General features: G+C 39.2%; 1 protein-coding gene across 1 annotated transcript in view; it reads right to left on the reverse strand.

Moving 5' to 3' along the window:
* The window catches only part of LOC102954756 (putative protein ZNF720), an 84,295-nt gene that overhangs the window by 27,140 nt on the left and 29,539 nt on the right, over positions 1-27,616 (reverse strand). The window lies entirely within an intron of this gene.

Consider the following 27,616-nt stretch of genomic DNA (forward strand, 5'->3'; position numbering starts at 1 on the left):
TTAACGATTCACAAGTAAACTATGTGGCAAGAGTTTAACCAATGCTGATCCCTGATTTCTTGTCAGAGAATGTGTTATAGAGACGATTTTACACATAGAAAGAATCTGGGAAGCCCTTTAATGGTGCTTAAGCCTCATTCCACACCACCAACTTCATACTTGAGAGAAACTTTAGAATTGTAGAGAATGTGGTGAAACGTTTCACATGGCTCAAGCCTTACCATCACATTGTTCATACATAGGAGGAACATTGCAAATGTGATGTGTGTGGCAAACCCCTAGGTGGAAGTCCTAGCTTATTCAACATCATAGTTCCCATATCAGAGGAAATCTCTAAAATGTAAAGAGAATGACAAAGCTTTCATCTGGAATTCAAATGTTTAGTCAATATCTCCAAATGCATGTTGAGTTGAAACCATACAAACCTAATGCATGAGGAAAGCCCTTCTTCATAAATACGCCATTTGGAAAACAGCAGAGAGTACCAAAAGGAAAATAAGTTGAAAGAAGTATTTAAAAATATATTTAACTGAACATAACATGTCAACACGTGTTACCAGATTCACAGCAGAAAGCAATAAGTCAGTGAGCTCAGACATTATATCAAAATACTTATTATGAGGAATAATACAAAGTTAAACATTTAGATAATGTATACGCTATTATGCTTTAAATGATAAAAGGGATGGAGTTTTGCATAGGTATAATCTCAATGTTTTTACATTAACCTTTTTAAGATTTGTGACTAGTAAACATCAATATACTTCTTATTCTCAAATCACTTCAGGAAATTCATTTATTCCTAGTGGGTGTTTGAATGTATGTGGCTGAGTGTTGCTACATCAGTGATATGAGTTCCCTTCTTTCTTAGGTGGGACTCATACATATGTAATTTTCCATGGAAGTTGAAGGAGAAGAGTTGAATAAAATCTATATGGAGATACTTTCTGTGCCTCTAACCTTGCTGTAATTATCATGAAAGAGGTGTTCAGGACACCATTGTCCATTTATTTCAACTAAAAGTGTGTATTACAAATAACATGTTGTACTAATTGGTCTTTAAGGAAAAAGAGGGTCAGTCCACTCAAAAACGTGAAGCAGCTTCATGATAGCAATAGCTACAAGTACAGAATATCGACTGATATGATTGAAAGGAAGAAATCTTCACAGATATCAGAAAGAGAATAGCAAAACCTTCCTAAAATGGCTGGGATTCTACATTCACATTTTTGAAGAGTCAACTCAGGCCTGGAATAAGTTCAGTAGGCAAAATTAAGCTGTACATAACTTAAAATAGACTGTCATGTCTTCTGAATCCTCATGGTAACCACTGAGCAAAACTGGTAATTGATATCCAAAAGATAAAGAGGAAAGAATCAGGGTTTACTATTCTTGAAACTCATCAGATCACAAAGGAAAAGAGAAATGGATAAGGATGGGAGGAAGAATTCTAAAGTAGCAAGAAAACCATGAAAAGAATGACAACAGAAACTCCTTGCCTGTATCAATACTTCCTTTAAATATAAAGGGATTAAATTCCCCAATCAAAAGATAGACATTGGCTGAATGGAAAGGAATCCAAGATTCAGTGCTATGCTGCCTTCATGAGACTCACATCAGCTCTCAGAACACACTCAGCCTGAAAGGGCAGATATTCAAAACGATATTGCATACAATCGGAAACCAAACGAAATGGGGTAGCTATGCTTCAGACAAAATAGACTTGAGTGCAAGGACTATAATAAGACATGGCAAGGGTCAATATTAAACAAAGGGGTCAGTTTGTGCAGGGTTTTTAGTTAATGTTTGGCATTTAATTTTGTTTGGCAGAAGGCAACAAAGTTTGCTCCCGTTTTGGTTTTGGAGGGCAATAATAGTATGGTTTTTTAACTCATGTACTGACCACATTGAAAAGAAACACCTTTTCCCATAAGTGTTGGTGATGTTTGTGCAGATGCCTGAATTGTAGTTTGTGTAATGTTTCTGAACATCGGTATCTTATGACTCCTCGAAATGGCTACTTGATTTTCAAAAACCGATTGCTCTGTTTAGAGGGTTGCGGAAAAAAAAAAGAAGGCTAAATGACAAGTTGGAAAGGCTAATACTTCAAGATTTTGATGTGTGTGGGAAAATACTGTTGCAATGAAAATCTTGGTAATTCACTGCAAAAGCAGCGAATAGTTGATCGAAACCAACTTGTACAGGCTAATACATCCTTCCCAGAGTATTCACTTTTTGAACATTGTACTATTATACCTTGCAATTATTTTCACTCACATATTATTTAATTTTCGTTGTTATCTGTTCTTTTAAGCCATCAAGCAAGTTATTTTTTGTTTCAGGCAGGGTACCATAATACCTCACAGTAAGATTTCTGATATTTCTGGGCAGTTGTTTGTGTACATTTGCAATGATGGGTTTTTTATGGATCACCGTGTCAATATAGTGGATTTACTTAAGTTGAGTTCTTTCTGAAATGTGCATCTTCCCATAAGGTAACCTTGCATTTAATTCACTTTGTTCACACTTGGTTCACACTTTTTAGACTACCCTATATGTGACAAAAGTTTTTATACATTCTATGTCTATTTACTACATAGAAGACATTCAGTCCTTTAATGTAGGAGAAAGGTAGCTATCCCATGTACTTAGGATTTGTTTGTGTTGCATTACAGCTGTAGGTTTGTATATGTGTGTAGCATTTGTATTGACAAAACATTTAGTTGTGTGTTGCTTTTTGTTCCACGAGTTACATAATACTCTTATTGTGCATTGAATTGTTGTGTTGATTTGGTCACATTTGGATACATACGCATCACTTTTTAAAATCATTTTCTTTTATAGAGATATAGTAAACGTTTATAGTTTTTTGAAATAAATATAAGCTGCTTTTGCTAAGAACAAAACTGAAAAAATAAAGGAGTCAATTCCACCAAAGGAAAGAACTTGTATAAATATTTATCCTCCCCCCACCCCATAAAAGCAGCTATGTATGTATACAGCATGTATTAAGATGTGCAGGACTTCAGCACTGCACTTTCAATAATGGATTGAGTATTCAGACACAACATCAATATAGAAACATCAGACTTCAAGGACATTCAGCAGACGGACTTACAACGTTGCATCCAACAGCAGCAGAAAACACATTCTTCACACATGCACACGGAACATTCCTCATATAATCCTCATATAGATTATATGTTGGCACACAAAACAAGTCTTAATAAATTTATGAGTAAAATCCTATCAAGCATCTTTTCAACCACAATGGCATGAAACTAGAGGTCAGGTAACAGGACAAAACTAGAAAACTCACAAATATGCAAAAACTAAGCAACATACCCCATTATTCATAATAACTAAGACATGAAAATAACTTGTGTCCATAGTTGCGTAGATAATATGCTGCATATATACAATATAGACTGGCTAAAATGAGCAATGCTGCAGTGGTCTCTTATTCTAAGCACACTGAGGAATTACTGTCTCACAGTTCTGGAGGTTCTTAGAAGTCTGAAGGGAGCTGTTGGCAGCTCAAGAATTGAGTCTTTGTTCTTTCTAACTCCCGGGGACTGTCAGCTGTCCTTGGCCTGGCTTGGCTTGTCGATGTATCTCCATCATTGCCTTCATCATCACACCTTGTTCTGTGTGTGTCTTCATTTTTCTTTTCTTATAAGGATACCAGTCATTGTAGTAAAATTGACCCATATCTAGCATGACCTCATTTTAATGTAAAGACATCTGCCAAGAGCTTACTGCCAATAAGGGTACAATTACAGGTACTGAGGGTTAGCACTCAGGCATATTTATTTGATGCACACTATGTAACCCACACTAAGGCTAAAAGGCACTAAGTTGTGAAATGTGACTGAGGGGTTAAGGTGCACTACTGGTTTTAGGTTGGGAGTGGAGTGTAGGCAGGGAGAGTAAGGCTGGGCTATATGTGTTGCAAGAATAAGATGGTAAAAGAAGTCCTAGGAAGGAGGGGAATAATGGATGACAAATTAATTGGCAAATGGAGTGAAGTGACAAGGTTGGGTAGAGAGCATAGAAACTTTTTGCCAATGAAGGATTAAAGAAAATAGGAATGGAAGGGAGATAGTTGCCTATGACTGGAGTACTGGGAGTATTCAGTGCTCCAACCAGAGAGAAAGAGTGGAAAGAAAAGATGATGCCTAGGAAACATCATGGGCACAGGGAGTTAGCATGGGTGGGTGGGGACCTTGAGAGCTGGGAGAACGGTGGGCATCAGGAGGCTAGAGGGCTCACGAGAAAGAGTCAGGAAGTGTAGAGTTGGGGATAATAAGTGCAGGGTCATGAGGAAACTAAGGACTCCTGATAAATGTTGGCTGGCATACAAGAGCAGTGGACATAAAAGACACAAGAAGTGGGCTGACGTATTGGAATGGGGAAGGAAGAAAGAATGGAGAATGTAGTATTTAGGGGCAGTGGAAGGGGAGGAAATTCGGGATGAGGGCTCTGGGATCACGTGAAACGTGCTTTGTTGGTATAGAGGTCTAAATACACCTGATGGCATAGGGCTCGCTGCTGTCATGCAGAGCCAGCTTCGGATCCCCTGCCACTCTCTCCTTTTGCCTCTCCCTTGCTCATGCTCTCCCAAAAGCAAACAAACATGCTATTTTATTTTTTAAAAGAGAAAGAAATACATGTGTCGGGGTTCCTCAGTAGGTGGAGTGTCCAACATCGACACAGGTTTTGATCTAACAGTTCACAGGTTTGAACCCCACATCAGGCTTGCTGCTGTCATGCTGAACCCACTTTAGATCCTCTGTCCCTCTCGCTTTCTTCCCCTCCTCTGCTCACACTTTCTCAAAATTCAATAAACATATACCAATTAAAAGAAAGTTCACCTGGAGGTCTGAGAATAGCAATGAAGAAGACTAGAAGTGTCATTTGCAGGGAAAGAGTCAGGTTACATGGATATCTAGAGACTCCAGGAGTGGAGAGATTGAGGTCACAATGTGGGACACAGGAGAAGAGGGGTGGAGCTGGGGGAGATGACAATTGCAGGGTCCCTTTGTACATCATGGATTCATTCTCATTAAGTCTGATTTGCACTTGATTCACAATTGTGAACGGTTTCTAAGTTCAGCCCATGAGACAAAAACCTTACTTCTATAAAACACCCAGTAATCCTTTCAACTGAATAGACAGTAAAGGACCACAGTTGAAATCTTGAGTAAACAGTGAGACTCAACACTTTTTCTCTTCTTCGGACATAATACGCATAAGGTGTGGCCATGGAGATCATGTGGAAACCATGGTAACAAAATGGATTCTGCCAACAACCTGAATGGTCCTGGAAGTGACTGCGCTTGTAGAGGTTCCCAAATAGATCCAATGCCTCATGAACCTTGATTTTATTTTATATATTTTTATTTTTATTTTTTTAATATATGAGATTTATTGTCAAACTGGTTTCCATACAACACCCAGTGCTCATCCTAAAAGATGCCCTCTTCAGTACCCGTCACCCACCCTCCCCTCCCTCCCACCCCCCATCAACCTTCAGTTTTGAACCTTGATTTTAACATCAGAGTGCCCTCCACAGAAAGGTGAGCCAAGTACACTGAATTTCAGACTTATTAACGACAGAATTATGTTTTTATAGTTCCTAAATGCATGCAATTGATTGTGGTAGTGGTAGAACACAACTACACCTAGGCATGCCATTAATTGTAAAATGAAAATGATAAAATCATAAAATATTTAAATCAAGTAAAAATCTCCATTAATTACCTACATCAATAATAGATCGATCTTCAAACATAACAGTTTCAGGTTGAGGTGGATCCTGCCTACTATGCAGTTTCACAGTGTATGTAAATTGCATTTGCAATTGTATAACACAAAGACACTAAAATAGTTTGCACTTGGTTCAATGTTTACATAAGTATTGTCACATCGACTTAATCCAATGCTTTCCTTAACCATGCTACATGAAGGTGACATTTTCACACAGGTAAAAATGGATCTACTGCAACACAGAAACACCTCATATCCCAAGGTAATTGTAAAGACAACCTCCATGTGGAAACATTCTTTTTTATACAACTGCATGGTTGAATGTATCTGTCTTCTGTTATCACACACATCTTGAAATGTGGATGTTTGGTTTGTATATATGTGAATTAATTGGGTGGTTCTGGGACATGGGATTGTTGTACCATAAGAACCATTCTTATAATGGGTGGACAATTGCTAAATCACACTGGCAAATGGATTTAAAAACAAACAAACAAACAAACAAACAAACAAACAAACAAGGTGCCCTAGTGTTTCAGTCAGATGAAAAACTCATTGGAATTTGGAGCCCAGCTCATATTCCCAGGGTTGTGGGATCCAGCCGTGAGTTGGGCCCCACTCTGAGCATGGTGCCTGTTAAGACTTTCTCTATCCTCTGCCACTCTTCCACTGCTTGCACTATCTCTCTCAAAAAAAAAAAAAAAAAAAAAAAAAAAAAAAAAAAAAAAAAAAAAAAAAAAACGAAAAAAGAAAAAAGAACAAAAAGAAAAGAAAAACAAAAAACCACAATGACAGCAACAACAAAAAACATAAATCTGGTAGTATCCTACCAAATGTGTTTCCACTGTGAAGTAAATTAAATAGGGAAGCCATAACCTGAGGAGGCTCTAATGCCATGGCAGCCTCTGTAATGAAACCACAAATTAATTCTCAGTTATTGTACTTGAATGGAAAAAAAAATATGAGCAAATAATTGCAGTCAGTTAGGACTCCCAAAAAGAAGGGAAATGCCTAAGATATATCCAATCAACCACTGCCCTTGCTTTGTTTCCACATGGTCTCTGTAAAAACCTTACTACCATTTCCTACAGATGGAGCATGTCTATTTGCATACAAATAAGAAAGACAAATTAAATGGTCAAATTAAGTCTTGAAAATTGGAATGTACATCAGTTCATCTTTTAACCCTACACAGTACCCCTTTTCATTTTGATCGCTTTCCCCACATGGCTTGAACACCTTGCCCCCTTGCAACTTGGGCAGAAGACTCAGCATGACACCTTTCCCAGCCTCTCACCATCGTCTTTGCACGTGCACCTAGGACACCAGTGTGACTCTGCCCTCCCTTGCCCAGATTTCACCCTTGGGTACCTCCTGCACAGTTTCCCCAACAAATGATGCACACGTGCACAGAGGATGGTTGGCACCAATAGATCCTCCAGGGCCAAAACCTGCATTCATGTGCTCCTTTTCCCACCATCCCAGGTCTCCAGGCACTAGCCTTGAATCCCATCTCAACCAAGCCCACACACCTGAGTTCACATTTTTGATAAACTGACACCAGAGTCTGTCCAGACCAGTCCTCCCTCTGAACAATGTTGTAACCACATCCAGACTTTTTCTTCTTCTTCTTTTTAATGTTTATTTATTTTTGAGACAGACAAAGACAGAGTGCACGTGGGTTAGGGGCAGAGAGACAAGGAGACACAGAATCTGAATCAGGCTCCAGACTCTGAGCTGTCAGCACAGAGCCCCAAGCAGCGCCCAAAGCCACAAACTGCTAAATCATGACTTGAGTCAAAGACGGATACTCAACTGACTGAGTCACCCAGACCCCCTTAGCATACCAAGAGTTTTTGATGCCCTCTCCCAATTCTGTCTTTCCTGTTGCCAAAACTTCCCACATGTTCACAGAGAGAATGCAGGTGAAGCCCTCCAGGACCCGGATGAGGCCCTTCCCACAATGCACAGGACCACAGAGAAGAATGGGGAGTGGAATCTGGTTACCCAGGACCACATTGTGTAGTAGAAACTCATGAGCCAACCGTCAGTCCCACCTCTCCAGTGGAACTTCTCACGTCCCCAGTTGCCAGTTTCATACTTCAGGCTTAATGTTGTGGGTACACAGCTCATCTGCCCCAGATTATGAATTGGGAATAGTACCTCTGCCTATATGGGGCCTGAAGACCCTAACAGAGACTTGTCCCTTCAGATTCTGTCAAAAATTACCTCTTACGCCACAAAATTGTTCTCCACAGCTCCACTGCTAGTCTCTGATCCTCCCTTTTGAGAACAGAGTTCCTGACTTTTCTACCTGCTGGGCCGCCCAAGTTGGCATTCATACTTTCCTGACATTCAGACTCACATAAAGGAGAGAAAGGACTTACAGTTTGGGGAGGCAGTTTCACCTTTCTGGTTCAAACTTTGCTCCCAAGTTAATATGTTGCATCTCATCTTCTGGTTCTGGGCTATCCATTGACAGTCACACATTCAAATTGACCAAATACACAAATGCAAATGATTGACCCATCAAATTTTCCTCAGAGCCTCTATTTCAGCCTTCTTTACTATCTCCCACTCTGCTGTGTATACTTGTGCCCTCACCTCCAATATTATTTGTAATATTATTTTTAAGATAATGCAAAAGAAGAGAAACAATCTCTACTCCCAGGAAGGCTCACCCAGCAACCAAACTCTCCTCGATAAATGAACATACCATACTCATTTCCCAGGGTTTTAGAAGGAAGAACTCACATAAAATAAGATTACCAACCCAAGGTAAAAAAAATTACCTTAAATTCAAAAACCTGTTTGCTTCTCAAAGAGAATATAAATTCACCCACAAATAGGTAAAGACAAGAATACCATATGACAGCCTACCCAGGGTGAAACAACCTTTGACAAATTACCATGAAAAGAAACAAACAGGGTATGTCATATACCAAAAATGTACATTTAATATTGACACAACAAATACACATATAATGTTATTGACAATTGACATATGACTGATTCCTATTTGGATTAAAACTGATACAGTCTTCTGGGTGCCTGGGTGACTCAGTTGGTTAAGCATCCCAAGTCAGCTCAGGTCATGATCTTAGAGTGTGTGCGTTTCAGATCCACACCTGCATGCGTGCTGAGAGCTCAGAGTCTGGATCCTGCTTTGGATTCTGTGTCTCCCTCTCTCTCTCAAAAGTAAATAAACAACAACAGAAAAAACCCCTACAGTTTCTTCAAAAGCACTCAGTTGAAAATTGTTATCCAAAAGCATAAAAAATAGTTGAAATCTAAAAATACAATTAATTAGTATAGTGGCTACTATCATTAAAAAGGAAGGTTTATAGAGAGCATTTGACAAAATATAGCATCCTTTCTTGATAAAAACCTTCAAGAAAGTAGGGATAAAAGGAACATACTGTAACAATCAGAGAGGCCATATATGAAAGGCCCGCAGATAACATCATCCTTCTGCGGAAAATCTGAGAGCTCTCCCCCTAAGGTCAGGAACACAACAGGGATGTCCACTCTCACCACTTGTTCAACATAGTACTGGAAGTCCTAGCCTCAGAAATCAGACCACAAAGAGAAATACAAGCCATCCAAATTGGCGTGAAAGAAGTGCAACTATCACTCTTCACAGAAGACATGATATTCTATGTAGAAACCCCAAAGACTCCACCAAAAAACTGCTAGAACAGATACATGAATTCATCAAAGTTGTAAGATATAAAGTCAAAACACAGAAATCATTTGCATGACTATACACCAGTTATGAAGCAGCAGAAGGAGAAACCGAGAAATCGATTCTAGAGCGCAAATGTCCATTGATGGATGAATGGATAAAAAAGATGTGAGGTATGTACACACACACACACACACACACACACACACACACACAGTGATGTATTACTCGTCAATCAAAAAGCATGAAATCTTGCCATCTGCAACTACATGGATGGAACTAGAGGGTATTATGACCAGCGAAATTAGCCAGTCCGAGAAAGGCAAATATCTTATGACTTCACTCATATGAGGCATTTAAGGTATGACACAGATGAACTTAAGGGAAGGGAAGCAAAAATATCAAAACAAGGAGGGGGAAAACATAAGAGACTCTTAAATGCAGAGAACAAACTGAGGATTACTGGAGGGGTCGGGTGGGGGCATGGGCTAAAATGGGTAATGTGCATTAGGAAGGACAATTGTTGGGATGAGAACTGGGTTTATCATAGAGGATGAATCACTTGAATCTATTCCTGAAATCATTAGAGCACTATGTGCTAAACTGGATGTAAAATAAAAAATGAACTTAAAAATAAAGAAAGAGATAAATTCTATTTAGAAGTACACCAAAAACCGCAATAAACCTAGGAATACACTTAACCAAAGAGGTAAAATATTTGTACTCTAAAACTATAGAAAACTTCTGAATGAATCTGAAAATGACACAAAGAAATGGAAAAGCATTCCATGCTCATAGCTTGGAAGAAAAACTATTCTTCAAATGTCTATACTCTGCAAAGCAATCTACGCATTCAATGCAATCCCGAACATAACAACACTGATATATTTTTTTTTTAATATATGAAATTTACTGTCAAATTGGTTTCCATACAACACTGATATTTTTTTCAGAGCTGAAAGAAACCATTCTAAATGTGTATGGAACCAGAAGAAAACATAAATAGCCAAAGTGTTGTTGAAAAAGTAAAGGAAAGCAGGAAGCACCACAATTCTGGACTTCAAGCTATGTTATAAAGCTGTAATCAGCAAGACAGTATGGTATTGGCGCAGAAACAGACAAGTCGATGAATGGAACAGAATAGAAAACCCAGAAGGGGACCCACAGCTATATGGTCAACAAATCTTTGACAATGCAGGAAAGAATACTCAAGGAAACAAGACAGTCTCTTCAATAAATGGTGTTGGGAAAAGTGGAGAGTGACATGCAGAGAAATGAAAGTAGACCATCTTCTGGGGTACCTGGGTGGCTCTGTTGGTTGGGCATCTGAGTCTGGATTTCAGCTCAGGTCATGATCTCGTCGTTCACGGGTTGTAGCCTTATAGCCCTGTGTCAGGCTCTGTGATGTTGGCGTGGATGATTCGTTTGGAATCCTGTCTCCTTCTCACTTTCTTTCCCTCTCACCGCTCCGCTGCTCATGCTCCCTCTCGCTCAAAGTAAATAAATAAACTTAAAAACTGGACCCCTTTCTTATACCATACACAAAGATAAATTCAATACAGAAGAAAGACCTACATGTGACACAGGAAATAATCAAAGTCCTACAGGAGAACACAGGCAGCAACCTCTTTGACCTCAGCCACAAAACTTACTAGACGTGCTGGCAAAGGGAAGGAAGACAAAAGCAAAAATGAAGTATTATGACCTCATCAAGATAAAAAGCTTCTGCACAGCGAAGGAAACAATCAGCAAAACTGAAAGACAACCTAGAGATTAGAAGAAGATACTTGGAAACGACAGCTCAGATAGTGGGCTAGTAACCCAAACCTATACACGTTATCAAAACCAACACTCCAAAAATAAATAACCCAGATAAGAAATGAGAAGACACGAACAGACATTTTTCCAAAGTACCCATCCATAAAGCCAGCAGACAAATGAAAAGATGCTCAACATCACTCATCATCAAGGAAATACAAGTCAAAACCACAGTGAGTTGACACCTCACACCTGTCAGAATGGCTAAAGTTAACAATTCAGGAAACAACAGATGATGGTGAAGATGCTAAGAAAGGGGAACCCTCTTTCACTGTTGGTATGAATGCATTTGGTGCAGCCAGTTTGGAAACAATATGGAGTTTCCTCAAAAAGGGAAAAATAGAACCCCCCTACGACCCAGCCATTACACTGCTAGGATATACCCAAAGAATACAAAAATAGAGATTCGAAGGAGCACATGCACCCCCATATTTATAGCAGCACTATCAACAATAGCCAAATTATAGAAAGAGCCCAAATGTCCATGGAGGGTTGAATGGGTAAACCAGATGTAGTATATATACATAATGGAATATTACACAGCCATCCAAAAGAAGGACATCTTGCCATCTGCAATGTTGTGCATGGAACTAGAATTAATTAGGATAAGTGAATTCGGTCAGCCAGAGAAAGACAAATGAATTCCCTCATATGTGGAATTTAAGAAACAAAACAAATGAACATAGAGGAAGGAAAAGAAAAGTAAAATACAGTAAGAGCAGAAAAAGAGGCAAATCTTAAAAGGCTCTTAAGTATAGAGAACTGAGAGGTGCTGGGAGGTGGTAGTGGGCTGGGCCAAATGGATAATGGCATTAAGGAAAGGACCTGTAATGAGCACTGGGTGTTGTATGTAAGTGAGGAACCACTGAATCCAACTCCTGAAACCAATACTATACTATAAGTTATGTAACTTGAATTTAAATAAAAACATGGAGTAAAAAAAGATATTTTAAAATAAAGCTATTTTCCATTCCCAAAAAAGGAAGCTTTCTTATTGAATCACAAAGCAAGAATAAGGGAAATTGTAACAAAAAATCTGAATAAAACATATACTATTTTAAAAGTATCCTTTCATATAAGTATAGACTGAGACTGTACACTCAAAAAACCCATGCATTTGAGGCACTAGCATATGTTATATGACGCGAATTGCTCAGAATGGGGTGCCTGTGTGGCTCATTAGGTAAAGTGTCCAACTCTTGATTTCTGCTCAGGACATGACCTTGTGGTTCTGGGGATTAAACCCCACAGCAGGCTCCTCACTGAGAGGCTGGAGTCTTCTTGGGATTCTCTCTCCAACACCCTCTCTACCCCTCCCTGCCCTCTCTCTTAAAACAAAGAAACATTAAAGAAATAAATTTCTCAGACAATCCATTATTACTGAGCAATGGGTTGTAATAACTGAGACTGAAATTGGAAGTAAAGAAATGGGTGGTAAGAAAATTTTTATGATAAGCCTTTAAATGACATTAGAGAATTTTTTATTAAGAGATAATCTCACTGTTACACAAAATGCCAAGGGTGTTATTCATACTTTGCAAGCAACAGCAACAACAGTAAGAAATTTCTGCATAAAGAGACACTATGATTGTTGTTAAATATGCTGAGTAATATATATAGAAGACAGTCACAGGAACTTCACAAAATAAAACTAGAATATACTACTTGTTAAGAAATACGGTAAAAAGCAACTTCTGTCGCTTTTGCTGAGGGCAAAATGGAACTTAGAAAATGGCTAGTGTAGAGTTCCTCAGAAAATTGCACAAATTTCCCCAGACCCCCAAGAGCCATAGAAAAATAGACAGATCCTGCCAGAGGCCCTCACTGGTTGTGGAAAGTTCTTTGCCCCTCACTTTGAATATGATGGAAAAGCAGGGGAGAAGAACAAGAATTTCATAGGATGTAAAAGCTAGGTGAGTGTTAGGATTGTCTGTTGGTGACAGCAAGATCAATGAACGGAAGCTTCTTGAAAATCATTTCCATTCAAACCACATGGCAAGGTGCAGTCTCCTCCTTTGCCTTTGGACCGAACCCGTGTCATCTGCTGATTCATTCCCACCAATCTGGATGTAAAACACTTTGTCTTTACATCCCAGGGCTCCATCTTTGCTCCAAAATGGTGACCAAGTATGGTTTAGATAGAACAAAATCCATTTATTTTAAAAATAGGAATATGAGTTGTGTTGGAGAATCTTAAATTTCCAGCCCAGCATTACCCTCGGTAGATAGAGGAGAGAGGGCAATGTAGAATTCTGGAAAATTATTTCCTAAAAAAACTATTACTTGAAGAATTTGAATTGAATGCTTTCATGGCAAGTACAAGTTCTCCTGGTATCTGAATTAGGACAACAATCCATTTTAAACATTAAGTAGTCACTAGACAGCCTTGTAATAATTCTTTATAAGTTAATACAAAACAATAAATACGAAAATAATTTGAGACCAAATATATAATTCCTTTGGCTTTTATGACAGTATTTTGCCAAACAACCAACAAATGGAAAACAAGCATTTACCAAGGTTATCTGACCTAGAGTTTATTTAACATGATACACAGCTCTGTATGCAGAGAATACCTTAAAGCAATGTTCCCTAGGGGCCGAGGATAGGTTGCCCCAAGATGAGTAACTTTGGCATAAAGGTTTTTTCGGCCAAAGACAACTGATACACTGTAGGCCCAAGAGAATTTTTTTTTTTTTTTTTTTTTTTTGTGTTTAAGTAGATGCCCAATGTGTGGCTTGAACTCGCCACCCAGAGATGAGGACCGGAGCAGAGAATGCACACTACAGGTCATATGTGGCCCCAGTCCCAGCTGTGCCAAAGAATATGCAGCCAAAGCTCAAGAGATAGCAATGTAACCCCACTAGCTTACAAGCAGTTAATCAGCACTACCCTACAGATTGAGCTACCAGATGCACCTAATAAATCCTTAAAGAAAAAGAAGAGAGATAGGTTTGCAATTCAAAGTCTTTTGAGATGGAATACACCTCTGGGGTGTCAGGTAAAGTGGCAGCAGAAGTTATCAAGTAACATCTGCTAACATGGCCTCACGGGTCTCCAATCAAGGACATCCAGTTTCTCAGTGTTCCTCAACCAAACCATGCCCTTGAGCCCTCTAAGCAACAGAAATTGCTAAGAAACAAAATCAAAGTTTCAGGCAGGTTTTTTTTCCTTAGTGTCAGCAGGCTAGGATTATTCTGTTTCTTAGATGTTCTTGAAAAGACTTCATGTTTTCCCAAATATTCAAGAGAAATGTATTGCACCTCTGAACTCTACACAAGCATGTATGTGCTTTGCTCTTGAATGAAGAATGGTCAGAGTTGAAGATTTATTTTACATATTTATGCCATCTGGACAGCAATGGCCTGAAGAGAAGTCACCAACCTAAACAATATTTGGTATTAAAAATGGACTCAACAAAATTTACTAGGAAATGCTGACATACTTTATATATACAGATTGTTTTTTAAATATATCCCATTATATTGAGAACCAGAAATAATGCTTATAATGCAAGGAGTTTTTAGGACCCTAATAATTGTGACTCTTTTACATTTGTTGTGATATAGACACATCACAAATGTCACCTGTCCAAAACTTTACGCATCTGGTTTCAACCTACAAATATATATGTCAGGAAAATTGATGTGAAAACAATTGTTCTATATTAAAGGCACACAAAAAAATTTAGACTTAGGTTGTTATGAACACACACAAGGGTAGTTTATTTTTATTTTTATAATTTTTCTAAGTTTGTTTCTTTATTTTGAGAGAGACAAACAGTGCAAGATGGGGAGGGTTTGAGAGGGAGAGAGAGAATCCTAAGCAGGCTCTGTGCTGCCAGTGCCGAGCCCAACTGGGGCTCAAATGCATGAAACTGTGAGTATACGACCAGAAATGAAACCAAGACTCAGACTCTTAACTGACTGAGCCACCCAGCTGCCCCACAAAAGGTTAGCTTAAAATGACGGAGCCTATCAAAAAGTTACCTTTGAGAAGACTATGAAGGAAAATGTGAAATGTCTCTTGACTATGGTGCTTTCATTTTGGAGAGAAATAAGGAATCTGGCTGGAAGGACTGTCTTGGTAAAGAACTTTTTTAATTACTTGGTTGTTGTTTCATAATCAACTCATTTTCCTGAGGACTAGTCCTCTTCTGTTTATAGCAGGTTTAAGAATCTGAGATGTTTTCTCCTTCTGGTTCTCTCTGTGTGACGTTTCAGTTGCTTCTTGGCTAGCAATGGGGAAGTGTTGCTGATCTAGCTCTCCTTGTGCAGCCTGTGAGGCTGCATATTACACAATTGACTGGTGTTCAATTAAGACCCTACTAAAAGAAAGATGATTTTCCTTTGTAATAGTCCATGGCCACAATACACTTTACAATCAGGAAAAGCAAAGATTGCAGGTCTGTGGCAGAAATGACTTTTCCTCCTAGAAACTTAACATTCTTCACAGTGTTTCCAACATAAATGCTTGATGCATTCTGTAGATGAGATTCTGACTGAATCCAAAGACAAAGGGCATTAGCTTCATCATTAGACGGGGGCAGAGTCAACACTACCCAATAGCCATCCCACAGGAATTCCCATTCACAACACAAATAATTTAGTTGCACTCTCACAGGAAGGAGAGACGAAAGAGCCCTTTAACATACATAACACTGTGAATTTAGGCTGGCTAAGTCCAGAGAAAACCAAGACACAAAATACAATCAACCGACTCCAGAAAGATACCTGAGGGAACAAGATAATTCACAGGTGAAAATCCTTAAGTAGTGCTGAACATCTAATTGCACTAGGATTCAAAATAAACCATCACAATGGGGAAAAAGGATGGGGAACCACCTTCCAACAATCTGGTGGGACTCGTGTTTAACACACACGGAGGACATGTTTGCAAAAACTAAATAAATAGAAAAGGATCCTAAGGATGATTTCAATGCTCAAGTGGCCTAAGTGAGGTCCCTTGAAATACTTAATCTGTGTACTTATGCAACCCACCTTCAGAGAGCCATCTAATCAGCTAGACAAATGGAGCCGGATACATATTTTGAGTGCTCCTTAGAAGCTTTTAAGGAAAACACTGACAAGATAGTATCCACACAGGTATTAAATAAGGAATCTGCTGAAATAGTGACAAAAACTTTCCTCAAAAATATCAACCCCTGTGGAAGTACTTTCTACTGCCCCAGCATCTTTTTATACGTGAAATGGAATGACAGGAAATGAGGCACTAACGTCAAACCCTGTGTCAGAGAACAAGAATTCTTGTCTCCCCAAAGGTCCTTCTAGCTGGATGAGAAATCAAATGGACATGAGACAGATTGACAGGAGAAAATCAAATTTAATACACATATGTACAGGAAATCCACACAAACATGGAAATTCCAAAGACTGTCTAGCAAGATGAGGTCCAAATATCATGGGGAACTAAGGAAAAAGGGGTGGGGGCCTGAGGCTTTAAAGGAAAGCAGTGCACTTCACGGGGCGATCAGAAGAGCACATACTGGGTAATTAGATGTTTGTCCCACCTTACAGATGGGTCACTGAGGTAACTTTGGCTCTGTTAATAACTCTTTTTCTGGGAAGACTCCCCAATTTAGACTCTTCTGGGTGGTTAAGGGGGAAAAGCTTCTCCTGAACCAGCAGGCTCTCAAGTACCTTCATGTCAAAGTATCTGCATGACAAAGTGGCCATCCTGGGGGTGAGGGGACTGGAAAGGCTGTCCTAAACCCCTTCCATTCCCCCATATGAAACTTCCCTGGAAGCTGCACATATTAAAATTGGCCTACATTGTTTCGCGTCACTCATCTAGCATTTTAGTCCTGACGTTGGATCTGTTTAGTCAAACTCGTTTTAGGAAGCCACGATGAAGGTGCCTTTTCAAAGTCAGCCCTGTGGTTCATGTAATGTTATTCAATGAGCCATTTCTATGAAAACCAAAGAAAACAACCATGCTTCATGATGAGATCAACTCTTAAGCCAGTTTCTGACTTCTCAGAGTAGCCAGAGGCACAGATGTCTAGATGTCAGACTTGAATCATCTTCAGATACAGTGAGGGCAAGTAGGAGCAATCCGAAGGATCTTCCTGGTTTATAGTTCGAATGCCTCTGGTAATCTTTTCAGTGGCTCATACAGCCACGGCACAAAGATTCTCTATACATGAGCTATTATGACGATTTCTTTCCATCAAGTACTTATCTGAAGTTTCCAGAGCTTCAGGACAGAAGGCAGTTTTGTCCTCAAATGATTCCAAGACAGAAAGGTAGGAGAAAATAAAAATGTTACTTTAGGGGGTGGCGGGCGCATGGGTGGCCAAGTCCATCAAGTGCCCGAATCTTGATTTTGACTTGGGTCATCACTGCACAGTTGCAGGGATTGAGCCAGCTTTGGGCTTTGCCCTGACTGACAGCAGGGAGACTGCTTGGAATTCTCCCTCTCGCTCTCTCTCTGCCCCTCCCTCACTTGTGCACCCTAACTCTCTCTCTCTCTCTCTAATTCAACACAGATTTAATAAAACGTTCTTCTCAGTATTTGTAGCCAGGCATTGGAGGACACAAGAAAAAATCTGGATCTGGTACAATTTATGATGAATACTATTAAAGTCTAAATCTACAAAGATGTGTTATTGAAACATTTTTGTCTATAATCATTCTCAGTTTACCAAGTAGAGCCAAATTAACAGTAATGGGATTGCAAACTCAGTGTATTTGGAGAAAAAAACTTGACCTCCTTATTTATATAAGTGCAGCCACAATAGAGGTTTGACCGATAGATTCTTTAAAACCACCTTTCCTGGAATTTTTCATAGGAAGTCACTAGATTAAACTTTTAATAGCCTCTCAAGGGCAGAAACGAAGCCAAATACTTGCCATCGGTTTTGCCTGCAACACTTATAGATTTGGGTGACTACTATATTCTTGAGGTCTCCAAAACATCCCAAGACTATTGAACCTATTAGGGAATAAATTTCTTGATTCACCTGGGAAGGCTTCCAGGGATTCTGAAAGCAAGGAATCATGCTCATACTTCCAAGGGGGCTTGATTGGGTCCTGGAGTCAATCAGAGATCCTTATAGCCGTCTCCTCATTTCTCAATCGATTTCGGACTTTCTCAGCTATGACATTCTAGTCAAAGTCTTGGTTACCTAACAGTGTTTCCAACTGCGTCTTGTCATACGTAGAAAAAGATACTTATTGAAATTACGCAAACACATGTATTGGAATAAACATATAAGAATAGGCACCGAGAGTTTCTGAGATCTGGAAGAACCGGGTAGGGAGAAAAGATTAATATTTCCATTTGTTTACCAAGTTATATTCTGTGCACTTGCTGAAGTCAGTTAACCTAAGAGGAAAAGGTTCCTCAATCAGTAAACAAAACACTTCCCAGAGGTTTTTCTTTAACTTCCAGGTAGTTAACATAGAGTGTAACATTAGTTTCCTGTGGACAATATACTGACTCAACAATTCCATAGAACACCCAGGTCTCAACTCACAAGGGACCTCATTATTCCCCATCACTTATTTAACCCATATGCCTACCCATCTCCACTCTGGTAACCATCAGTTTCCTGTCTATAGTTAAGTGTCTTTTTCTTGGTCTGCCTCTCCCTTTTGTTATTTTTCTTTCCCATTGCTCACTTGTTTTGTTTCTTGATTTCCACATGTGAGTGAAATCATATAGGATTTGTCTTTCTCTGACTCTTTTCAATTAGTGTAGCACTCTGTAACACCACCCACTCATACAAAAGGCAAGATTTGTGGGGTGCCTGGGTGGCTCAGTTGGCTGAGCTTCAGACTTCAGCTCGGGTCATGGTTTTGCACTTCATGAGTTCATGCCCCGTGTTGGGCTCTGTGCTAACAAACAGCTCAGAGCCTGGAACTTGCTTCAGATTCTTTCTCTCTCTCTCTCTCCCCCTCCCCTACTCATGTTGTCTCTCAAAAATAAACAAATGTTAAAAAATGTCAAGGTTTCATACCTTTTTATGCCTACTAACATTCACATACACACTAAACATTTATTCATTTAGTCAGTGAACAGCTGTGCTAGACTGTTGGAATCAGAAAAGCTCACTGCCTGTCACTGTTGAACTGCTGCTCCAACAAATCTGGGCCATGGACAGAGCAAGAGTACAGGACTATACTCATCATGGGGCTGACTGACGGCAGGAATATCCCTCACAACAATGAATCGTCTTTCTTGAAAGGTCGCCCATCTACACTGGATCTCACTTTCATTGGAGTTATATCCTGGGATATTAGTGCTTGAACAACCACAGCACACGTCCCACTGATCCCATTACAGCATCTAGAAATCTTCTTCATCTCCAAAATCTACTGTGCCATGTGACATTTTAAAGCTACGCCCCCCCAAAAAAATAAATAAATAAAATAAAAAATAAATAAATAAAGCTACGCCCAAAACGTTTGCATCATCTAATACCCCTCCTCCATCCACTGCCTCTGATCTAGGCCTGGGCAAACCAGTAATCATTGTCATCTGACAGCTTCTGGGCCTCAGTAAGACAAAGGAATTCAGAGCAATCATGGAGATAAAGGAGGACATCCCCAGTCTTCAGAAATCTACCACTTTTGCCAATTCCTTATCTCCGTGACACTTATTCATCCAATGACACCAGCAAGAGCTTCCTGGGACCCTGGGTGACTAAAGGGAAACACCTCCAGGTACTTCCCTGCATTGGAAAGAGTCCTTCACATTTTCTTTTCATAGGTCTTATCTTTCTCTCTGAGGATGATGGCTTCATCATGTTTTACTTCTATTCCCATCCCACATTCCAGCGCTACAGGTCTGAATATCCACAGCCTTACATCTCTCTCATCTCAACTAAGCAGCTAGTGAGGACACTCTCACCACAACACAGGCACAGAAGAATGTTTGTGATGTCTACAAATCTGGCACCAAAAATGAACAAACATAGCACAGGAGATATGGAGACAACTGGAAAATAAAACAAGTAGAAATTATGTTTCTATATGCATTCTCAGTTGTGCAACCTGGGACAGGTGTTTCCACCACACGCAGAATCCACTATGCTAACTCTTTACCTTGTATATTTTCTATGTCTCATCTGGGGCTACATTATCACTACTATTGGAATTTGTTTCTCCTACTTATGGGGTATCTATTACACACCCAGTACTAGCATATGTGCATGTTTGCTTCATATGTACGTCAAAACAACACCCACCCCCCCCCATGACGGGGGCACATAGCTGTCTTAGCTGTCACGGAGGCATGCTTTAGACCCCCTCCCTAAGCCCAGATTTCACCATTCAGACTAAAACAGGTTTAAGCAACCTCTGTGCCTTCTGTAGGGGACACAGAGGGGAAAGCACTGGAAGAAATTAGACCCGGTTGCTCACAAAGGCAGATTAAAAACATCTTATCAAAAGTTACATTATCTTGTGAGTCTGTAGGGTGTTGTCTAGGGAATGTACTAGTGAGAGGGGCTGGTGTCAGTCAAGGCCCTGTAAAACTCCTGGCTAGGGGCACCTGGCTGGCTCAGTAGGTTAAGCATGTGGCTCTTGATTCCATAGTTAATGGGTCTGAAGCCTGTGTCTGCCCGTGGGCTGACAGCACAGCCTGCTTGGGATTCCCTCCCTACTACATTGCCCCTCCCATGCTTATACTCTCTGTCTTTCAGAATAAATAAATAAACTTAAAAACATATGTACTGGCTGTGCAAAATGAATGCCAAATAGGGTTTCATGGAGTACCTTGAGTAAAACGTCAACAGTAACCCTGTAGAATCTATGATATATCCATAATAATATCACAATATTCACAAAGAGGAGTAATACTCAAAGATGAGTATCATGGATAAACGAGGGGAAAAATAATGACACATTATGTAAATCCTAAGGCCGCGGAGAAAACGGATTACTGGGTATGTTATGCCGTTGTGTTAGGAAATGAGTTATAGATTCCATCAGTTACCTACAAGCTCAAATACAAGAGGATGGGCTAACATTGCTGGGGGGATCCCAGTTCATTCACTACACATCCATGTTAACACATTAAAAACCATTATGTTTTATTAATTAAAATATATTAAGTTCACACAGACCAATTTATGCATTTCAAATCCACTCAACAAATCGTTGTTCAAAATATAGAATACAAGTGCTAAAAAAGCATTCATTTGTTGACGTAATGACATGGAAATAGTGATTTCCATAAGTGTCAGGCCAGAGACAAGTGTTGAGAGATGTGGATGTACAATTTATGGCATTTGGGGGAAGAGTTAGCTAGGCTCTGGCTGCCATCTATGAAGATGTCTTCATTGCAGCCACATCAACTCATGTGCTCTAACTATTGCTGTTATAAAGATCTATCAGTTCACTGGACTGCCACCTCTTTTGCCTTTAAGACATTATCGTAAAACATTTTCTTTCTAATATTCAGGAAGTTTTTAGAGTTAATAAATGGACAATGGTGTTCTCAACACCTGTCTCATGACAACTTACATCAGTGGTATAACCACAAACAGCATCTCCATTTAGATTTGTTTCAGATGTGCATCATACTGTCCTTTATCACTGTGGAAAATTAGACATGCCCGCGTCCCGTCTAATGAAGAAGGGCATCTCATACCTTTGATGCGACAACAGTCAGCCACATGGTTTCACACACCCACTAGGAATAAATGAATATTCTGAAGTGATTTGAGAGTAGGAATACATTAATACTTGCTACTTACAAATCCCAAATAGGGTCAATGTAAAAAAAAACCACACTTTTTGAAATTAAGTATACCTATGCAAAAACCTATCCCCTAGATCTTTTGAACCAGAATAGCATATATGTTTTCCAAGTGTCTAACTCTGTATTATTCCTTAAGTATTTTGAAGCAATGTCTGAATAGAGTGACTGGTGTACTCCTTTCTACTTGATTTCTGTGACATTGACATTTGATGTTCAATGAAATAGTTTTGTAAATCTACCTTTCCAGTTACTTTCTTATATGCATCTCTTGTGTTTCCTAAAGTGTATATTTAAAGTGAGGGTCTTTGTTCATTCATTAAATTTCTAGGGTTTGCATCTAGGGTGCCTTTTGTGATATCGAGCACAAATTGAATTCCAGGTAAAGGCATGGCCACTTTCCATTTCACACTTTGCCTCCTATGTGGTAACTAGAATGTGGAGTAAGTTGTGACTTGCAGGGAGAGCTTGCACATTCTTTACATTTGCATGGCTACTCTCCAATAGGAATTCTCTGATGTCCTGTAAGGTCTGGGCACCACTTATAGGCACTGATTTACATTCTTTTTACATTATCAGGTTTCTCTCCAGTGTGAATTCTGTGATGTTGAGTAAGGATTTAGGGCTGGGTAAAGGCCTTGCCACATTCCTTACATTGTTAAGGTTTCTCTCCAGTATGAATTCTGAGATGGAGAGTAAGGATTGAGTGCCTGGTAAAGACCTTACCACATTCCTTACATTGGTAAGGTTTCTCTCCAGTATGAATTCTGAGATGGCGAATTAGAATTGAATGCCTGGTAAAGACCTTGCCACATTGTTGACATTTATCAAGTCTTTCTCTAATATGGATTTGCCCAGGTCTATTTAGCGATGAGCAGTCCTCAAAGGCTTTACCACATTCTTTACATTTGTATGATTTTTTTCCAGCATGCATTTGTTGATGTTGGGTTGGTGTTGACTGCCAATGAAAGACTATGCCACAGTCCTTACAAGTGTACCCTTTCTCTCCAGTACCAATTGTCTCATGTGTATTTAGTCTTGGTGACTGACTAAACACACTTCCAGATTTATAACATGTGTATGGGTTTTTCTCCTCACAAATCATCTGATGATCACCATCAGAGGACTGCTTGAGATCTTTCCCACATTCATTATATTTATAAGGATTTCCTCTCATATGTGTACTCTTCTGTATAATACGTTTAGATCTTTGAGAAAGACTTCCTTACCTCTATTACATTCAAAATGGTTGTCTGGCAAATGAGTACACAGACATTTGTTAACATTTGAGCCCTGGTTAAATGTTTTCTCAGATTCACTGCAAGGAGCAATTCTATGTCCATTGAAAATACTCTCATAGTTTTGTAGGGTTGTTTTCTTTGTGACATGCCCCTCAAATTGACACCCCTTAACGCTTTCTTCTTTATCTTTAAATCTATGGTTTTCAGAAACAGTTGACTGAAAGGTCATTCCAATCCTATTTTCAAAATGGTTCAAATACTTATTTTCTACCTGAATGAGGTAACTTTCCAGATTTTCCAAATTTTCTATCGACAAATATTTATGTTTGAATTTTTAACTTGAGTGTTTGGTTACTGAAACACACTGCTTTGTAGAAGTAGCTAATTTACAAGGGGAGGTTTTGCAAAATGCTTTATATCCTTCACCATATGGGGCAGTGAGATTCTTCTCATGGGCAGATGTCTCCATTTGGAAATGCCCGTCATGATATGTTTGATGCCCTTCATTCTCCCCATCGTTGTCCCAGTCTATCATTAAGTGTAAATTCTCATAGGTACTATGTTCACCCACTGACACTTTTTGGAGAGAAGGTGCTAAGCATGGCTTTGGCAGGAAATTCTGGGTGCATTGTGAAGATACAGCTGAAAGATATCAAATAACAGAAAAGTAAAATCATCCCACTTACTACTCTCAGATGAATATACTGAAGACTTCTATTGTGCAACCTTAGAATCAATCAGAAAAAGTCAGCCAAATGTTTGAGAATGAATCATCAGGACTTCATTCCTCCATGGACACATAAACTTGCACACAAGACACTGACCATATAGCCTAATAGATAATTCTGTAGTATTGTCATTCTATCGTGCAAATCATTTTCCTATACCTCGAATAATCAAGAAAAGTACCACATGAGCCCAAAATCACCACAGAAGGAAACTTAAACATAAAACTGAAATCCTTAAGACAGGATACAGTAAAACTAAGACCATATCAACCATAGGAAGTGTTGGCATTCAGAAAAGATGAACAAAATTGATTGACCTTTCAATCAAGTCAGAATGAAAGAGAAAAGACTAACTAAAGGCAGCAGTGAAGTGAAAGCAGACACATTATAACTGATACGACTGAAATAAAAATAATTATGAGTGGCAATAGAGGATACTTATATGCCCACAAATATATACCAAGAGATGAATAAATTTTTGAATAAATTCAAAAAATGGTAGAAGTACCTGTACTCCATTGAAAAAAAAATCACTACTGCTGACAACTATGTAGACTTAAAGAGTAATAAAAAACATGCAAAACAAATGAAAAACAAAAAAATCAAACTAACTCCAAATAAGGAAAAGTCCTATGTCCGATGAATTCATTGGAGAATTCAAACAAACAGCTCATGAGAAGGTACTTTAAATCTCTTCAAGTATTTCCAAGGAGTGAAAAGAGAAAATATGAAAATACTCTGTGGTACCAGCATTGCCAGGTTACCGAATCAAAGGAATACACTACTGTAAAGAAGGCTACAAACTCCTAAGGAAAAAAATAATCTCTGTTCACAGATGATATGATCTTTAGAAAACTCTAAAGAATCCTTATTTTTATTTTATATTATTTTGGTCATCGCTTGTTTTATTTCTGGTAAGTTTTTCACTACTTTTGATTTTCCTATTTTTTAAAGTTTTAAATTTTAAAAATTTATTTTTTAAATAAATGCTTCAGATAATGAAAACATTGAAGTCAACAACATTACACCAAAAGGATCGAGAAAAGGAAGACTCTTAGCTGAAATTTAGTAGGAGAAGAAATAACAAATGGAAATCTGAAATCATTTTATTTAGAAAGATAAATCAGAACTAAATAAAATAGAGACCAGAATAAAAAAAAAAAACATAACTTTGAAAGTAATGCCCAGTTTAACCAGAAAAATAACAAATTGATAATGCTTCAACTATATAAGCAATTGTATCCTAACAAGTAACTTAGAAAAGAAATCCTCTGGGGCTCTTGGGTGACTCAGTCAGTTGGGCATCCAACTTCTGCTCAGGTCCTGATCACAGGGTTAGTGAGTTTGACCCATGGGTCAGGCACTGTGTTCAGAGCTCAGAGTCTAGAGCCTGCTTCTGATTCTCTGTCTCCCTCTTTCTCTGCGCCTTCTCTGCCTGCTCTCTCTCTCTTTCTCTCAGAAATAAATGAACATTAAAAAAAAATCCACTTAATTCTTAAAAATGTTACTAAGATTAAATTGTGAACCTTAAACCCACAAATTTAGAAATCTTCTTATAGGTAAAAGAAGAATGAAAGTTGAATTCAGAATCAAAAATCTCTCAGCATAGAAAAGCCCAAGATCACATGCATTCCATGGTCGATTCTAACTGACATTTAAAAAAATAATAACTAAAGGTAATCTTTTCAAAATCCTATAAAGCATGGAAGATCAGGAACACATTCAAAACTATCCTGTGAGGCCAGCATTACTATGACACCAAGCAGGATAAACACAACAGAAGAACAAAAAAGTCTTGTTTGTCTGATAGAAGTATTGCCACTCTGACTTTCTTTTGACATCCATTGCATGCTATGTGTTTCTTCATTTCCTCATTGTCAATCTGCAGGTGAGTTATGTCTGAATGAGTCTCCTAGAGGAAGCATATAGTTTTTTGTTTTTATCCATTTTGCTACTCCTGGATCTGGAAGTCTGTTTCCTTCCAGGATTACCAAGATTTCTGCTATTATTTCTAGAAAGTAAGATTCTTCCCCCTTTTCTCTTTTTCTTCTGACTGCCATAATACAAATATCATAACATTTGATGGTGTCTCTGAGTTCCCCAAGTCAATACTGTTGCATGATTCTTCTCCTGTCTTTTGCTTAGAGTCATTATTTTTCTTTATTATTTTTCTTCTAGGTGACATAGTCATCCCTCTGTTACTTCTAGCCTGCTGCTCACTGCTAAGCCTGTTTCCAGTCCTTTTTTTTTACTGAAAAAAAAAAAAAACCTGTTTATTTTTTTGAGAAAGATACAGAGAATGAGAGCAAAGAGAGGGAGGGAGAGAGGGAGAGAAAAATCCCTCTCAGCCTCCATGCAGTCAATGCAGAGAACAAGTTGGGGATCTGTCTCCCAAACCGTGACCTCATGACCTAAGCCAAAATCAAGATTTGGACGCTTAATTGAATGACCCACCCAAGTGTCCCTCAATCTTATTCATTGCACTGTTCTTCTCTGATTCTTTTTTAGTTGTTTTAGCTCCCTGGTAAGGTTCTCACTATTCTTTTTTCAACCCAGAGAGTATCCTTATGAATTTGCCTTCAATTCTCCATCAAGCATGTTACTTATAACTGTCTCACTTAAGTCTCTCTTCACGGCCATATCTTATTCTTTGACTTTGGACAAATTCTTCCATCTTGGCATTTTGTCTAAGGCTCTGCCTTCCTCTGTATGTTAGAAGACAGTTAAGTCTCCCATAGATCATTTAGGCCAGTGGCCTGCAGATGCTCTTCTTGACTGCTATGGACAGTGTAGGGTCCCTGGCCTGAACATGGTAAGTCATAGCTAGATGCGCTGTGGTCTTCTTGTGAATTGAGACCTGACATCAACTTCACCAGAACTGAGGCCCTGCAGAACTGTTTGGTCAGGAAATGTGGTGTGGGCAGCAACTTGTGCAGGTCTCTTGGAGCAGGGACCGACCTTACTGAGAATGAAGCAAGCTTGGCAGAGAAGGGCAGTCCCACCAGAGCATAGGGAGGTGGGGGCTTAGTGTAAGGAAGGCAGACATTCAGTGTCCCTAATGAGCAACTTCCTACAGGTTGCTCTGTGTTTATGCTGAGGGGCAGGGGAGAGAAGGAGCTCCAGCTAGGTCTTTAGTTCCTCTACAGATATCGCAGTGAATGTTGTGTGTCCAGGAAGTGCTTCTAGTGCAGTGAATAATCTCCCGCCCTGTGGGCTCCAGGCATTCCTCAGATGGTTTTGCAACATTGATTGATCCCAAGATGTTTGCCTGCCTTCTTTCCAGAAAAATAACAGTACCCTCTAGGCTCTATCCCAGCCAAGCTGATGATCTTTAAAACTCCAGACCTTAAGACAGTTAGCTGCCAGAGCTCATGAAATTCAGCCCTTCTCATTTTCCCAGCCAATGGTTCTGTGGAAATGTTCTCCTTATGCTTTCACGTGTGTGTTTCTGTCTCACATGACCTCCTTGACCATGGCTCCCTGCTCTGTGCAGCACTGCAATCTTATTCCCCCTAAACCATGCCTTTAAACTTTCTACTGTCTTCAATGTGGCCTCTTCTCTCCCTTAAGTTGGGGGCTTTGTTCTGTCAGTGTTCAGACACACATCTGGGAATTCTGGAATCATTTGTCAGTTATCTAGTCATGTTCAT

This window comes from Panthera tigris, chromosome E2 (genome assembly GCF_018350195.1).
Source record: "Panthera tigris isolate Pti1 chromosome E2, P.tigris_Pti1_mat1.1, whole genome shotgun sequence".
Classification (NCBI taxonomy): Eukaryota; Metazoa; Chordata; class Mammalia; order Carnivora; family Felidae; genus Panthera; species Panthera tigris.